Source organism: Phalangium opilio, unplaced genomic scaffold (assembly GCF_054372755.1).
Source record: "Phalangium opilio isolate 3A_F unplaced genomic scaffold, DU_Popi_V2 ptg000092l_1, whole genome shotgun sequence".
In the NCBI taxonomy this organism is placed as follows: Eukaryota; Metazoa; Arthropoda; class Arachnida; order Opiliones; family Phalangiidae; genus Phalangium; species Phalangium opilio.
In genome coordinates this window covers 2,253,772-2,267,500 of record NW_028324197.1, presented here as the reverse complement: position 1 = coordinate 2,267,500, position 13,729 = coordinate 2,253,772, and the positions used below count along the sequence as shown (strand labels likewise).

Here is a 13,729-nt window from a genome sequence, read left to right as displayed (position 1 = left end):
TTTTTATAAATTTAACAGCAACGAAATCTAGTTCAAGTAACATAACAGCGAGGCTCCGACGAGAATCGAACTCATGATTCCCTGTTTACTAGACAGGTGCTATAACCACTAAGCTACGGAGCCTTTGCTGTGAAGCAATATGAATGCAGAATATTTCAGTAATTTTCGTAATTTAACTAAATTATCTCATCGGAACTTTTACACTATTGTTTGCATATATGCATATCTAAATCAACTATTATTATTAACTTTTCAAAATTTAATAGCTACGAAATCTAGTTCAAGTAACATAACAGCGAGGCTCCGACGAGAACCGATCTCATGATTTCCTGTTTACTAGACAGGCACTTTAACCAATCAGCCACGGAGCCATTGCTTTGAAGCGATATGAATTCTGAATATTCCAGTAATTGTACTAAATTATCTCATCGGAACTTTTACTCTATTGTTTGCATAAATCCGTATTTAAATCAACTATTATTTTTAATTTTTCAAAATTTAACAGCTACGAAATCTAGTTCAAGTAACATAACAGCGAGGCTCCGACGAGAATCGAACTCATGATTCCCTGTTTACTAGACAGGTGCTATAACCACTAAGCTACGGAGCCTTTGCTGTGAAGCAATATGAATGCAGAATATTTCAGTAATTTTCGTAATTTAACTAAATTATCTCATCGGAACTTTTACTCTATTGTTTGCAAAAATGCATATCTAAATCAACTATTATTTTTAATTTTTCAAAATTTAACAGCTACGAAATCTAGTTCAAGTAACATAACAGCGAGGCTCCGACGAGAATCGATCTCACGATCTCCTGTTTACTAAACAGGCGCTTTAACCACTAAGCCACGGAGCCTTTGCTGTGAAGCGATATGAATGCAGAATATTTCAGTAAATTAACTAAATTTTCTCATCGGAACTTTTACACTATTGATTGCATATATGCATATCTAAATCAACTATTATTTTTAATTTTTATAAATTTAACAGCAACGAAATCTAGTTCAAGTAACATAACAGCGAGGCTCCGACGAGAATCGAACTCATGATTCCCTGTTTACTAGACAGGTGCTATAACCACTAAGCTACGGAGCCTTTGCTGTGAAGCAATATGAATGCAGAATATTTCAGTAATTTTCGTAATTTAACTAAATTATCTCATCGGAACTTTTACACTATTGTTTGCATATATGCATATCTAAATCAACTATTATTATTAATTTTTCAAAATTTAATAGCTACGAAATCTAGTTCAAGTAACATAACAGCGAGGCTCCGACGAGAACCGATCTCATGATTTCCTGTTTACTAGACAGGCACTTTAACCAATCTGCCACGGAGCCATTGCTTTGAAGCGATATGAATTCTGAATATTCCAGTAATTGTACTAAATTATCTCATCGGAACTTTTACTCTATTGTTTGCATAAATCCGTATTTAAATCAACTATTATTTTTAATTTTTCAAAATTTAACAGCTACGAAATCTAGTTCAAGTAACATAACAGCGAGGCTCCGACGAGAATCGAACTCATGATTCCCTGTTTACTAGACAGGTGCTATAACCACTAAGCTACGGAGCCTTTGCTGTGAAGCAATATGAATGCAGAATATTTCAGTAATTTTCGTAATTTAACTAAATTATCTCATCGGAACTTTTACTCTATTGTTTGCAAAAATGCATATCTAAATCAACTATTATTTTTAATTTTTCAAAATTTAACAGCTACGAAATCTAGTTCAAGTAACATAACAGCGAGGCTCCGACGAGAATCGATCTCACGATCTCCTGTTTACTAAACAGGCGCTTTAACCACTAAGCCACGGAGCCTTTGCTGTGAAGCGATATGAATGCAGAATATTTCAGTAAATTAACTAAATTTTCTCATCGGAACTTTTACACTATTGATTGCATATATGCATATCTAAATCAACTATTATTTTTAATTTTTATAAATTTTACAGCAACGAAATCTAGTTCAAGTAACATAACAGAGAGGCTCCGACGAGAATCGAACTCATGATTCCCTGTTTACTAGACAGGTGCTATAACCACTAAGCTACGGAGCCTTTGCTGTGAAGCAATATGAATGCAGAATATTTCAGTAATTTTCGTAATTTAACTAAATTATCTCATCGGAACTTTTACACTATTGTTTGCATATATGCATATCTAAATCAACTATTATTATTAATTTTTCAAAATTTAATAGCTACGAAATCTAGTTCAAGTAACATAACAGCGAGGCTCCGACGAGAACCGAACTCATGATTTCCTGTTTACTAGACAGGCGCTTTAACCAATCAGCCACGGAGCCATTGCTTTGAAGCGATATGAATTCTGAATATTCCAGTAATTGTACTAAATTATCTCATCGGAACTTTTACTCTATTGTTTGCATAAATCCGAATTTAAATCAACTATTATTTTTAATTTTTCAAAATTTAACAGCTACGAAATCTAGTTCAAGTAACATAACAGCGAGGCTCCGACGAGAATATAACTCATGATTCCCTGTTTACTAGACAGGTGCTATAACCACTAAGCTACGGAGCCTTTGCTGTGAAGCAATATGAATGCAGAATATTTCAGTAATTTTCGTAATTTAACTAAATTATCTCATCGGAACTTTTACTCTATTGTTTGCAAAAATGCATATCTAAATCAACTATTATTTTTAATTTTTCAAAATTTAACAGCTACAAAATCTAGTTCAAGTAACATAACAGCGAGGCTCCGACGAGAATCGATCTCACGATCTCCTGTTTACTAAACAGGCGCTTTAACCACTAAGCCACGGAGCCTTTGCTGTGAAGCGATATGAATGCAGAATATTTCAGTAAATTAACTAAATTTTCTCATCGGAACTTTTACACTATTGATTGCATATATGCATATCTAAATCAACTATTATTTTTAATTTTTATAAATTTAACAGCAACGAAATCTAGTTCAAGTAACATAACAGCGAGGCTCCGACGAGAATCGAACTCATTATTCCCTGTTTACTAGACAGGTGCTATAACCACTAAGCTACGGAGCCTTTGCTGTGAAGCAATATGAATGCAGAATATTTCAGTAATTTTCGTAATTTAACTAAATTATCTCATCGGAACTTTTACACTATTGTTTGCATATATGCATATCTAAATCAACTATTATTATTAACTTTTCAAAATTTAATAGCTACGAAATCTAGTTCAAGTAACATAACAGCGAGGCTCCGACGAGAACCGATCTCATGATTTCCTGTTTACTAGACAGGCACTTTAACCAATCAGCCACGGAGCCATTGCTTTGAAGCGATATGAATTCTGAATATTCCAGTAATTGTACTAAATTATCTCATCGGAACTTTTACTCTATTGTTTGCATAAATCCGTATTTAAATCAACTATTATTTTTAATTTTTCAAAATTTAACAGCTACGAAATCTAGTTCAAGTAACATAACAGCGAGGCTCCGACGAGAATATAACTAATGATTCCCTGTTTACTAGACAGGTGCTATAACCACTAAGCTACGGAGCCTTTGCTGTGAAGCAATATGAATGCAGAATATTTCAGTAATTTTCGTAATTTAACTAAATTATCTCATCGGAACTTTTACTCTATTGTTTGCAAAAATGCATATCTAAATCAACTATTATTTTTAATTTTTCAAAATTTAACAGCTACAAAATCTAGTTCAAGTAACATAACAGCGAGGCTCCGACGAGAATCGATCTCACGATCTCCTGTTTACTAAACAGGCGCTTTAACCACTAAGCCACGGAGCCTTTGCTGTGAAGCGATATGAATGCAGAATATTTCAGTAAATTAACTAAATTTTCTCATCGGAACTTTTACACTATTGATTGCATATATGCATATCTAAATCAACTATTATTTTTAATTTTTATAAATTTAACAGCAACGAAATCTAGTTCAAGTAACATAACAGGGAGGCTCCGACGAGAATCGAACTCATGATTCCCTGTTTACTAGACAGGTGCTATAACCACTAAGCTACGGAGCCTTTGCTGTGAAGCAATATGAATGCAGAATATTTCAGTAATTTTCGTAATTTAACTAAATTATCTCATCGGAACTTTTACACTATTGTTTGCATATATGCATATCTAAATCAACTATTATTATTAACTTTTCAAAATTTAATAGCTACGAAATCTAGTTCAAGTAACATAACAGCGAGGCTCCGACGAGAACCGATCTCATGATTTCCTGTTTACTAGACAGGCACTTTAACCAATCAGCCACGGAGCCATTGCTTTGAAGCGATATGAATTCTGAATATTCCAGTAATTGTACTAAATTATCTCATCGGAACTTTTACTCTATTGTTTGCATAAATCCGTATTTAAATCAACTATTATTTTTAATTTTTCAAAATTTAACAGCTACGAAATCTAGTTCAAGTAACATAACAGCGAGGCTCCGACGAGAATCGAATTCATGATTCCCTGTTTACTAGACAGGTGCTATAACCACTAAGCTACGGAGCCTTTGCTGTGAAGCAATATGAATGCAGAATATTTCAGTAATTTTCGTAATTTAACTAAATTATCTCATCGGAACTTTTACACTATTGTTTGCATATATGCATATCTAAATCAACTATTATTATTAATTTTTCAAAATTTAATAGCTACGAAATCTAGTTCAAGTAACATAACAGCGAGGCTCCGACGAGAACCGAACTCATGATTTCCTGTTTACTAGACAGGCGCTTTAACCAATCAGCCACGGAGCCATTGCTTTGAAGCGATATGAATTCTGAATATTCCAGTAATTGTACTAAATTATCTCATCGGAACTTTTACTCTATTGTTTGCATAAATCCGTATTTAAATCAACTATTATTTTTAATTTTTCAAAATTTAACAGCTACGAAATCTAGTTCAAGTAACATAACAGCGAGGCTCCGACGAGAATCGAACTCATGATCTCCTGTTTACTAGACAGGCGCTTTAACCACTAAGCCACGAAGGCCTTGCTTTGAAGCGATATGAATTCTGAATATTTCAGTAAATTATCTCATCGGAACTTTTACACTATTGTTTGCATAAATGCTCATCTAAATCAACTATTATTTTTAATTTTTCAAAATTTAACAGCTACGAAATCTAGTTCAAGTAACATAAAAGTGAGGCTCCGACGAGAATCGAACTCATGATCTCCTGTTTACTAGACAGGTGCTATAACCACTAAGCTACGCAGCCTTTGCTGTGAAGCGATATGAATTCTGAATATTTCAGTAAATTATCTCATCGGAACTTTTACACTATTGTTTGCATAAATGCATATCTAAATCAACTATTATTTTTAATTTTTATAAATTTAACGGCTACGAAATCTAGTTCAAGTAACATAACAGCGAGGCTCCGACGAGAATCGAACTCATGTTCTCCTGTTTACTAGACAGGTGCTATAACCACTAAGCCACGAAGGCCTTGCTTTGAAGCGATATGAATTCTGAATATTTCAGTAAATTATCTCATCGGAACTTTTACACTATTGTTTGCATTTATGCTCATCTAAATCAACTATTATTTTTAATTTTTCAAAATTTAACAGCTACGAAATCTAGTTCAAGTAACATAACAGCGAGGCTCCGACGAGAATCGAACTCATGATTCCCTGTTTACTAGACAGGTGCTATAACCACTAAGCTACGGAGCCTTTGCTGTGAAGCAATATGAATGCAGAATATTTCAGTAATTTTCGTAATTTAACTAAATTATCTCATCGGAACTTTTACTCTATTGTTTGCAAAAATGCATATCTAAATCAACTATTATTTTTAATTTTTCAAAATTTAACAGCTACGAAATCTAGTTCAAGTAACATAACAGCGAGGCTCCGACGAGAATCGATCTCACGATCTCCTGTTTACTAAACAGGCGCTTTAACCACTAAGCCACGGAGCCTTTGCTGTGAAGCGATATGAATGCAGAATATTTCAGTAAATTAACTAAATTTTCTCATCGGAACTTTTACACTATTGATTGCATATATGCATATCTAAATCAACTATTATTTTTAATTTTTATAAATTTTACAGCAACGAAATCTAGTTCAAGTAACATAACAGAGAGGCTCCGACGAGAATCGAACTCATGATTCCCTGTTTACTAGACAGGTGCTATAACCACTAAGCTACGGAGCCTTTGCTGTGAAGCAATATGAATGCAGAATATTTCAGTAATTTTCGTAATTTAACTAAATTATCTCATCGGAACTTTTACACTATTGTTTGCATATATGCATATCTAAATCAACTATTATTATTAATTTTTCAAAATTTAATAGCTACGAAATCTAGTTCAAGTAACATAACAGCGAGGCTCCGACGAGAACCGAACTCATGATTTCCTGTTTACTAGACAGGCGCTTTAACCAATCAGCCACGGAGCCATTGCTTTGAAGCGATATGAATTCTGAATATTCCAGTAATTGTACTAAATTATCTCATCGGAACTTTTACTCTATTGTTTGCATAAATCCGAATTTAAATCAACTATTATTTTTAATTTTTCAAAATTTAACAGCTACGAAATCTAGTTCAAGTAACATAACAGCGAGGCTCCGACGAGAATATAACTCATGATTCCCTGTTTACTAGACAGGTGCTATAACCACTAAGCTACGGAGCCTTTGCTGTGAAGCAATATGAATGCAGAATATTTCAGTAATTTTCGTAATTTAACTAAATTATCTCATCGGAACTTTTACTCTATTGTTTGCAAAAATGCATATCTAAATCAACTATTATTTTTAATTTTTCAAAATTTAACAGCTACAAAATCTAGTTCAAGTAACATAACAGCGAGGCTCCGACGAGAATCGATCTCACGATCTCCTGTTTACTAAACAGGCGCTTTAACCACTAAGCCACGGAGCCTTTGCTGTGAAGCGATATGAATGCAGAATATTTCAGTAAATTAACTAAATTTTCTCATCGGAACTTTTACACTATTGATTGCATATATGCATATCTAAATCAACTATTATTTTTAATTTTTATAAATTTAACAGCAACGAAATCTAGTTCAAGTAACATAACAGCGAGGCTCCGACGAGAATCGAACTCATGATTCCCTGTTTACTAGACAGGTGCTATAACCACTAAGCTACGGAGCCTTTGCTGTGAAGCAATATGAATGCAGAATATTTCAGTAATTTTCGTAATTTAACTAAATTATCTCATCGGAACTTTTACACTATTGTTTGCATATATGCATATCTAAATCAACTATTATTATTAACTTTTCAAAATTTAATAGCTACGAAATCTAGTTCAAGTAACATAACAGCGAGGCTCCGACGAGAACCGATCTCATGATTTCCTGTTTACTAGACAGGCACTTTAACCAATCAGCCACGGAGCCATTGCTTTGAAGCGATATGAATTCTGAATATTCCAGTAATTGTACTAAATTATCTCATCGGAACTTTTACTCTATTGTTTGCATAAATCCGTATTTAAATCAACTATTATTTTTAATTTTTCAAAATTTAACAGCTACGAAATCTAGTTCAAGTAACATAACAGCGAGGCTCCGACGAGAATATAACTAATGATTCCCTGTTTACTAGACAGGTGCTATAACCACTAAGCTACGGAGCCTTTGCTGTGAAGCAATATGAATGCAGAATATTTCAGTAATTTTCGTAATTTAACTAAATTATCTCATCGGAACTTTTACTCTATTGTTTGCAAAAATGCATATCTAAATCAACTATTATTTTTAATTTTTCAAAATTTAACAGCTACAAAATCTAGTTCAAGTAACATAACAGCGAGGCTCCGACGAGAATCGATCTCACGATCTCCTGTTTACTAAACAGGCGCTTTAACCACTAAGCCACGGAGCCTTTGCTGTGAAGCGATATGAATGCAGAATATTTCAGTAAATTAACTAAATTTTCTCATCGGAACTTTTACACTATTGATTGCATATATGCATATCTAAATCAACTATTATTTTTAATTTTTATAAATTTAACAGCAACGAAATCTAGTTCAAGTAACATAACAGGGAGGCTCCGACGAGAATCGAACTCATGATTCCCTGTTTACTAGACAGGTGCTATAACCACTAAGCTACGGAGCCTTTGCTGTGAAGCAATATGAATGCAGAATATTTCAGTAATTTTCGTAATTTAACTAAATTATCTCATCGGAACTTTTACACTATTGTTTGCATATATGCATATCTAAATCAACTATTATTATTAACTTTTCAAAATTTAATAGCTACGAAATCTAGTTCAAGTAACATAACAGCGAGGCTCCGACGAGAACCGATCTCATGATTTCCTGTTTACTAGACAGGCACTTTAACCAATCAGCCACGGAGCCATTGCTTTGAAGCGATATGAATTCTGAATATTCCAGTAATTGTACTAAATTATCTCATCGGAACTTTTACTCTATTGTTTGCATAAATCCGTATTTAAATCAACTATTATTTTTAATTTTTCAAAATTTAACAGCTACGAAATCTAGTTCAAGTAACATAACAGCGAGGCTCCGACGAGAATCGAATTCATGATTCCCTGTTTACTAGACAGGTGCTATAACCACTAAGCTACGGAGCCTTTGCTGTGAAGCAATATGAATGCAGAATATTTCAGTAATTTTCGTAATTTAACTAAATTATCTCATCGGAACTTTTACACTATTGTTTGCATATATGCATATCTAAATCAACTATTATTATTAATTTTTCAAAATTTAATAGCTACGAAATCTAGTTCAAGTAACATAACAGCGAGGCTCCGACGAGAACCGAACTCATGATTTCCTGTTTACTAGACAGGCGCTTTAACCAATCAGCCACGGAGCCATTGCTTTGAAGCGATATGAATTCTGAATATTCCAGTAATTGTACTAAATTATCTCATCGGAACTTTTACTCTATTGTTTGCATAAATCCGTATTTAAATCAACTATTATTTTTAATTTTTCAAAATTTAACAGCTACGAAATCTAGTTCAAGTAACATAACAGCGAGGCTCCGACGAGAATCGAACTCATGATCTCCTGTTTACTAGACAGGCGCTTTAACCACTAAGCCACGAAGGCCTTGCTTTGAAGCGATATGAATTCTGAATATTTCAGTAAATTATCTCATCGGAACTTTTACACTATTGTTTGCATAAATGCTCATCTAAATCAACTATTATTTTTAATTTTTCAAAATTTAACAGCTACGAAATCTAGTTCAAGTAACATAAAAGTGAGGCTCCGACGAGAATCGAACTCATGATCTCCTGTTTACTAGACAGGTGCTATAACCACTAAGCTACGCAGCCTTTGCTGTGAAGCGATATGAATTCTGAATATTTCAGTAAATTATCTCATCGGAACTTTTACACTATTGTTTGCATAAATGCATATCTAAATCAACTATTATTTTTAATTTTTATAAATTTAACGGCTACGAAATCTAGTTCAAGTAACATAACAGCGAGGCTCCGACGAGAATCGAACTCATGTTCTCCTGTTTACTAGACAGGTGCTATAACCACTAAGCCACGAAGGCCTTGCTTTGAAGCGATATGAATTCTGAATATTTCAGTAAATTATCTCATCGGAACTTTTACACTATTGTTTGCATTTATGCTCATCTAAATCAACTATTATTTTTAATTTTTCAAAATTTAACAGCTACGAAATCTAGTTCAAGTAACATAAAAGTGAGGCTCCGACGAGAATCGAACTCATGGTTTCCTGTTTACTAGACAGGTGCTATAACCACTAAGCTACGCAGCCTTTGCTGTGAAGCGATATGAATGCAGAATATTTCAGTAATTTCAGTAATTTAATTAAATTATCTCATCGGAACTTTTACTCTATTGTTTGCAAAAATGCATATCTAAATCAACTATTATTTTTAATTTTTCAAAGTTTAACACCTACGAAATCTAGTTCAAGTAACATAACAGCGAGGCTCCGACGAGAATCGAACTCATGATCTCCTGTTTCCTAGAAAGGCGCTTTAACCACTAAGCCACGAAGCCCTTGCTTTGAAGCGATATGAATGCTGAATATTCCAGTAATTTAACTAAATTATCTCATCGGAACTTTTTCTCTATTGTTTGCATAAATGCATATCTTAATCAACTATTATTTTTAATTTTTATAAATTTAACGGCTACGAAATCTAGTTCAAGTAACATAACAGCGAGGCTCCGACGAGAATCGAACTCATGATCTCCTGTTTACTAGACAGGCCCTTTAACCAATAAGCCACGGAGCCATTGCTTTGAAGCGATATGAATTCTGAATATTCCAGTAATTTAACTAAATTATCTCATCGGAACTTTTACTCTATTGTTTGCATAAGTGCGTATCTAAATCAACAATTATTTTTAATTTTTCAAAATTTAACAGCTACGAAATCTAGTTCCAGTAACATAACAGCGAGGCTCCGACGAGAATCGAACTCATGATCTCCTGTTTATTAGACAGGCGCTTTAACCACTAAGCCACGGAGCCTTTGCTGTGAAGCGATATGAATGCAGAATATTTCAGTAAACTAACTAAATTATCTCATCGGAACTTTTACACTATTGATTGCATATTTGCATATCTAAATCAACTATTATTTTTAATTTTTCAAAATTTAATAGCTACGAACTCTAGTTCAAGTAGCATAACAGCGAGGCTCCGACGAGAACCGAACTCATGATCTCCTGTTTACAAGACAGGCGCTTTAACCAATAAGCCACGGAGCCATTGCTTTGAAGCGATATGAATTCTGAATATTCCAGTAAATTAACTAAATTATCTCATCGGAACTTTTTCTCTATTGTTTGCATAAATGCATATCTAAATCAACTATTATTTTTAATTTTTATAAATTTAACAGCTACGAAATCTAGTTCAAGTAACATAACAGCGAGGCTCCGACGAGAATCGAACTCATGATCTCCTGTTTACTAGACAGGCGCTTTAACCACTAAGCCACGAAGGCCTTGCTTTGAAGCGATATGAATTCTGAATATTTCAGTAAATTATCTCATCGGAACTTTTACACTATTGTTTGCATAAATGCTCATCTAAATCAACTATTATTTTTAATTTTTCAAAATTTAACAGCTACGAAATCTAGTTCAAGTAACATAAAAGTGAGGCTCCGACGAGAATCGAACTCATGATCTCCTGTTTACTAGACAGGTGCTATAACCACTAAGCTACGCAGCCTTTGCTGGGAAGCGATATGAATTCTGAATATTTCAGTAAATTATCTCATCGGAACTTTTACACTATTGTTTGCATAAATGCATATTTAAATCAACTATTATTTTTAATTCTTATAAATTTAACAGCTACGAAATCTAGTTCAAGTAACATAACAGCGAGGCTCCGACGAGAACCGAACTCATGATCTCCTGTTTACTAGACAGGCGCTTTAACCAATAAGCCACGGAGCCATTGCTTTGAAGCGATATGAATTCTGAATATTCCAGTAATTGTACTAAATTATCTCATCGGAACTTTTACTCTATTGTTTGCATAAATCCGTATTTAAATCAACTATTATTTTTAATTTTTCAAAATTTAATAGCTACGAACTCTAGTTCAAGTAACATAACAGCGAGGCTCCGACGAGAATCGAACTCATGATCTCCTGTTTACAAGACAGGCGCTTTAACCAAAAAGCCACGGAGCCCTTGCTTTGATGCGATATGAATTCTGAATATTCCAGTAATTTAACTAAATTATCTCATCGGAACTTTTACTCTATTGTTTGTATAAATGCATATCTAAATCAACTATTATTTTTAATTTTTATAAATTTAACGGCTACGAAATCTAGTTCAAGTAACATAACAGCGAGGCTCCGACGAGAATCGAACTCATGTTCTCCTGTTTACTAGACAGGTGCTATAACCACTAAGCCACGAAGGCCTTGCTTTGAAGCGATATGAATTCTGAATATTTCAGTAAATTATCTCATCGGAACTTTTACACTATTGTTTGCATTTATGCTCATCTAAATCAACTATTATTTTTAATTTTTCAAAATTTAACAGCTACGAAATCTAGTTCAAGTAACATAAAAGTGAGGCTCCGACGAGAATCGAACTCATGATTTCCTGTTTACTAGACAGGTGCTATAACCACTAAGCTACGCAGCCTTTGCTGTGAAGCGATATGAATGCAGAATATTTCAGTAATTTCAGTATTTTAATTAAATTATCTCATCGGAACTTTTACTCTATTGTTTGCAAAAATGCATATCTAAATCAACTATTATTTTTAATTTTTCAAAGTTTAACACCTACGAAATCTAGTTCAAGTAACATAACAGCGAGGCTCCGACGAGAATCGAACTCATGATCTCCTGTTTACTAGACAGGCGCTTTAACCACTAAGCCACGAAGGCCTTGCTTTGAAGCGATATGAATTCTGAATATTTCAGTAAATTATCTCATCGGAAATTTTACACTATTGTTTGCATAAATGCTCATCTAAATCAACTATTATTTTTAATTTTTCAAAATTTAACAGCTACGAAATCTAGTTCAAGTAACATGAAAGTGAGGCTCCGACGAGAATCGAACTCATGATCTCCTGTTTACTAGACAGGTGCTATAACCACTAAGCTACGCAGCCTTTGCTGTGAAGCGATATGAATTCTGAATATTTCAGTAAATTATCTCATCGGAACTTTTACACTATTGTTTGCATAAATGCATATCTAAATCAACTATTATTTTTAATTTTTATAAATTTAACGGCTACGAAATCTAGTTCAAGTAACATAACAGCGAGGCTCCGACGAGAATCGAACTCATGTTCTCCTGTTTACTAGACAGGTGCTATAACCACTAAGCCACGAAGGCCTTGCTTTGAAGCGATATGAATTCTGAATATTTCAGTAAATTATCTCATCGGAACTTTTACACTATTGTTTGCATTTATGCTCATCTAAATCAACTATTATTTTTAATTTTTCAAAATTTAACAGCTACGAAATCTAGTTCAAGTAACATAAAAGTGAGGCTCCGACGAGAATCGAACTCATGGTTTCCTGTTTACTAGACAGGTGCTATAACCACTAAGCTACGCAGCCTTTGCTGTGAAGCGATATGAATGCAGAATATTTCAGTAATTTCAGTAATTTAATTAAATTATCTCATCGGAACTTTTACTCTATTGTTTGCAAAAATGCATATCTAAATCAACTATTATTTTTAATTTTTCAAAGTTTAACACCTACGAAATCTAGTTCAAGTAACATAACAGCGAGGCTCCGACGAGAATCGAACTCATGATCTCCTGTTTCCTAGAAAGGCGCTTTAACCACTAAGCCACGAAGCCCTTGCTTTGAAGCGATATGAATGCTGAATATTCCAGTAATTTAACTAAATTATCTCATCGGAACTTTTTCTCTGTTGTTTGCATAAATGCATATCTTAATCAACTATTATTTTTAATTTTTCAAAATTTAATAGCTACGAACTCTAGTTCAAGTAGCATAACAGCGAGGCTCCGACGAGAACCGAACTCATGATCTCCTGTTTACAAGACAGGCGCTTTAACCAATAAGCCACGGAGCCATTGCTTTGAAGCGATATGAATTCTGAATATTCCAGTAAATTAACTAAATTATCTCATCGGAACTTTTTCTCTATTGTTTGCATAAATGCATATCTAAATCAACTATTATTTTTAATTTTTATAAATTTAACAGCTACGAAATCTAGTTC

The 13,729-nt window shown here is 33.7% G+C and overlaps 24 non-coding genes across 24 annotated transcripts; all 24 read right to left on the bottom strand.

Annotated features, from left to right (window-relative positions):
* Nucleotides 1-50: 50 nt before the first annotated feature.
* TRNAT-AGU (transfer RNA threonine (anticodon AGU)) lies at nt 51-123 on the bottom strand. The gene has a single exon. It is a non-coding gene; the product is annotated as a tRNA-Thr (tRNA).
* A 414-nt stretch (nt 124-537) lies between these two features.
* On the bottom strand, nt 538-610 carry TRNAT-AGU (transfer RNA threonine (anticodon AGU)). The gene has a single exon. It is a non-coding gene; the product is annotated as a tRNA-Thr (tRNA).
* Nucleotides 611-785: 175 nt separating this feature from the next.
* Nucleotides 786-858, bottom strand: TRNAT-AGU (transfer RNA threonine (anticodon AGU)). Its single transcript has one exon. It is a non-coding gene; the product is annotated as a tRNA-Thr (tRNA).
* Nucleotides 859-1,024: 166 nt separating this feature from the next.
* On the bottom strand, nt 1,025-1,097 carry TRNAT-AGU (transfer RNA threonine (anticodon AGU)). Its single transcript has one exon. It is a non-coding gene; the product is annotated as a tRNA-Thr (tRNA).
* A 414-nt stretch (nt 1,098-1,511) lies between these two features.
* Nucleotides 1,512-1,584, bottom strand: TRNAT-AGU (transfer RNA threonine (anticodon AGU)). Its single transcript has one exon. It is a non-coding gene; the product is annotated as a tRNA-Thr (tRNA).
* A 175-nt stretch (nt 1,585-1,759) lies between these two features.
* Nucleotides 1,760-1,832, bottom strand: TRNAT-AGU (transfer RNA threonine (anticodon AGU)). Its single transcript has one exon. It is a non-coding gene; the product is annotated as a tRNA-Thr (tRNA).
* Nucleotides 1,833-1,998: 166 nt separating this feature from the next.
* On the bottom strand, nt 1,999-2,071 carry TRNAT-AGU (transfer RNA threonine (anticodon AGU)). The gene has a single exon. It is a non-coding gene; the product is annotated as a tRNA-Thr (tRNA).
* Nucleotides 2,072-2,733: 662 nt separating this feature from the next.
* On the bottom strand, nt 2,734-2,806 carry TRNAT-AGU (transfer RNA threonine (anticodon AGU)). The gene has a single exon. It is a non-coding gene; the product is annotated as a tRNA-Thr (tRNA).
* A 901-nt stretch (nt 2,807-3,707) lies between these two features.
* On the bottom strand, nt 3,708-3,780 carry TRNAT-AGU (transfer RNA threonine (anticodon AGU)). Its single transcript has one exon. It is a non-coding gene; the product is annotated as a tRNA-Thr (tRNA).
* A 166-nt stretch (nt 3,781-3,946) lies between these two features.
* Nucleotides 3,947-4,019, bottom strand: TRNAT-AGU (transfer RNA threonine (anticodon AGU)). The gene has a single exon. It is a non-coding gene; the product is annotated as a tRNA-Thr (tRNA).
* A 1,131-nt stretch (nt 4,020-5,150) lies between these two features.
* TRNAT-AGU (transfer RNA threonine (anticodon AGU)) lies at nt 5,151-5,223 on the bottom strand. Its single transcript has one exon. It is a non-coding gene; the product is annotated as a tRNA-Thr (tRNA).
* Nucleotides 5,224-5,610: 387 nt separating this feature from the next.
* TRNAT-AGU (transfer RNA threonine (anticodon AGU)) lies at nt 5,611-5,683 on the bottom strand. The gene has a single exon. It is a non-coding gene; the product is annotated as a tRNA-Thr (tRNA).
* Nucleotides 5,684-5,858: 175 nt separating this feature from the next.
* TRNAT-AGU (transfer RNA threonine (anticodon AGU)) lies at nt 5,859-5,931 on the bottom strand. The gene has a single exon. It is a non-coding gene; the product is annotated as a tRNA-Thr (tRNA).
* A 166-nt stretch (nt 5,932-6,097) lies between these two features.
* On the bottom strand, nt 6,098-6,170 carry TRNAT-AGU (transfer RNA threonine (anticodon AGU)). Its single transcript has one exon. It is a non-coding gene; the product is annotated as a tRNA-Thr (tRNA).
* A 662-nt stretch (nt 6,171-6,832) lies between these two features.
* Nucleotides 6,833-6,905, bottom strand: TRNAT-AGU (transfer RNA threonine (anticodon AGU)). Its single transcript has one exon. It is a non-coding gene; the product is annotated as a tRNA-Thr (tRNA).
* A 166-nt stretch (nt 6,906-7,071) lies between these two features.
* Nucleotides 7,072-7,144, bottom strand: TRNAT-AGU (transfer RNA threonine (anticodon AGU)). Its single transcript has one exon. It is a non-coding gene; the product is annotated as a tRNA-Thr (tRNA).
* Nucleotides 7,145-7,806: 662 nt separating this feature from the next.
* Nucleotides 7,807-7,879, bottom strand: TRNAT-AGU (transfer RNA threonine (anticodon AGU)). Its single transcript has one exon. It is a non-coding gene; the product is annotated as a tRNA-Thr (tRNA).
* Nucleotides 7,880-8,045: 166 nt separating this feature from the next.
* Nucleotides 8,046-8,118, bottom strand: TRNAT-AGU (transfer RNA threonine (anticodon AGU)). Its single transcript has one exon. It is a non-coding gene; the product is annotated as a tRNA-Thr (tRNA).
* A 1,131-nt stretch (nt 8,119-9,249) lies between these two features.
* Nucleotides 9,250-9,322, bottom strand: TRNAT-AGU (transfer RNA threonine (anticodon AGU)). Its single transcript has one exon. It is a non-coding gene; the product is annotated as a tRNA-Thr (tRNA).
* Nucleotides 9,323-9,957: 635 nt separating this feature from the next.
* Nucleotides 9,958-10,030, bottom strand: TRNAP-AGG (transfer RNA proline (anticodon AGG)). The gene has a single exon. It is a non-coding gene; the product is annotated as a tRNA-Pro (tRNA).
* Nucleotides 10,031-10,435: 405 nt separating this feature from the next.
* On the bottom strand, nt 10,436-10,508 carry TRNAI-AAU (transfer RNA isoleucine (anticodon AAU)). The gene has a single exon. It is a non-coding gene; the product is annotated as a tRNA-Ile (tRNA).
* A 635-nt stretch (nt 10,509-11,143) lies between these two features.
* On the bottom strand, nt 11,144-11,216 carry TRNAT-AGU (transfer RNA threonine (anticodon AGU)). Its single transcript has one exon. It is a non-coding gene; the product is annotated as a tRNA-Thr (tRNA).
* Nucleotides 11,217-12,559: 1,343 nt separating this feature from the next.
* Nucleotides 12,560-12,632, bottom strand: TRNAT-AGU (transfer RNA threonine (anticodon AGU)). The gene has a single exon. It is a non-coding gene; the product is annotated as a tRNA-Thr (tRNA).
* A 635-nt stretch (nt 12,633-13,267) lies between these two features.
* On the bottom strand, nt 13,268-13,340 carry TRNAP-AGG (transfer RNA proline (anticodon AGG)). Its single transcript has one exon. It is a non-coding gene; the product is annotated as a tRNA-Pro (tRNA).
* Nucleotides 13,341-13,729: the final 389 nt, after the last annotated feature.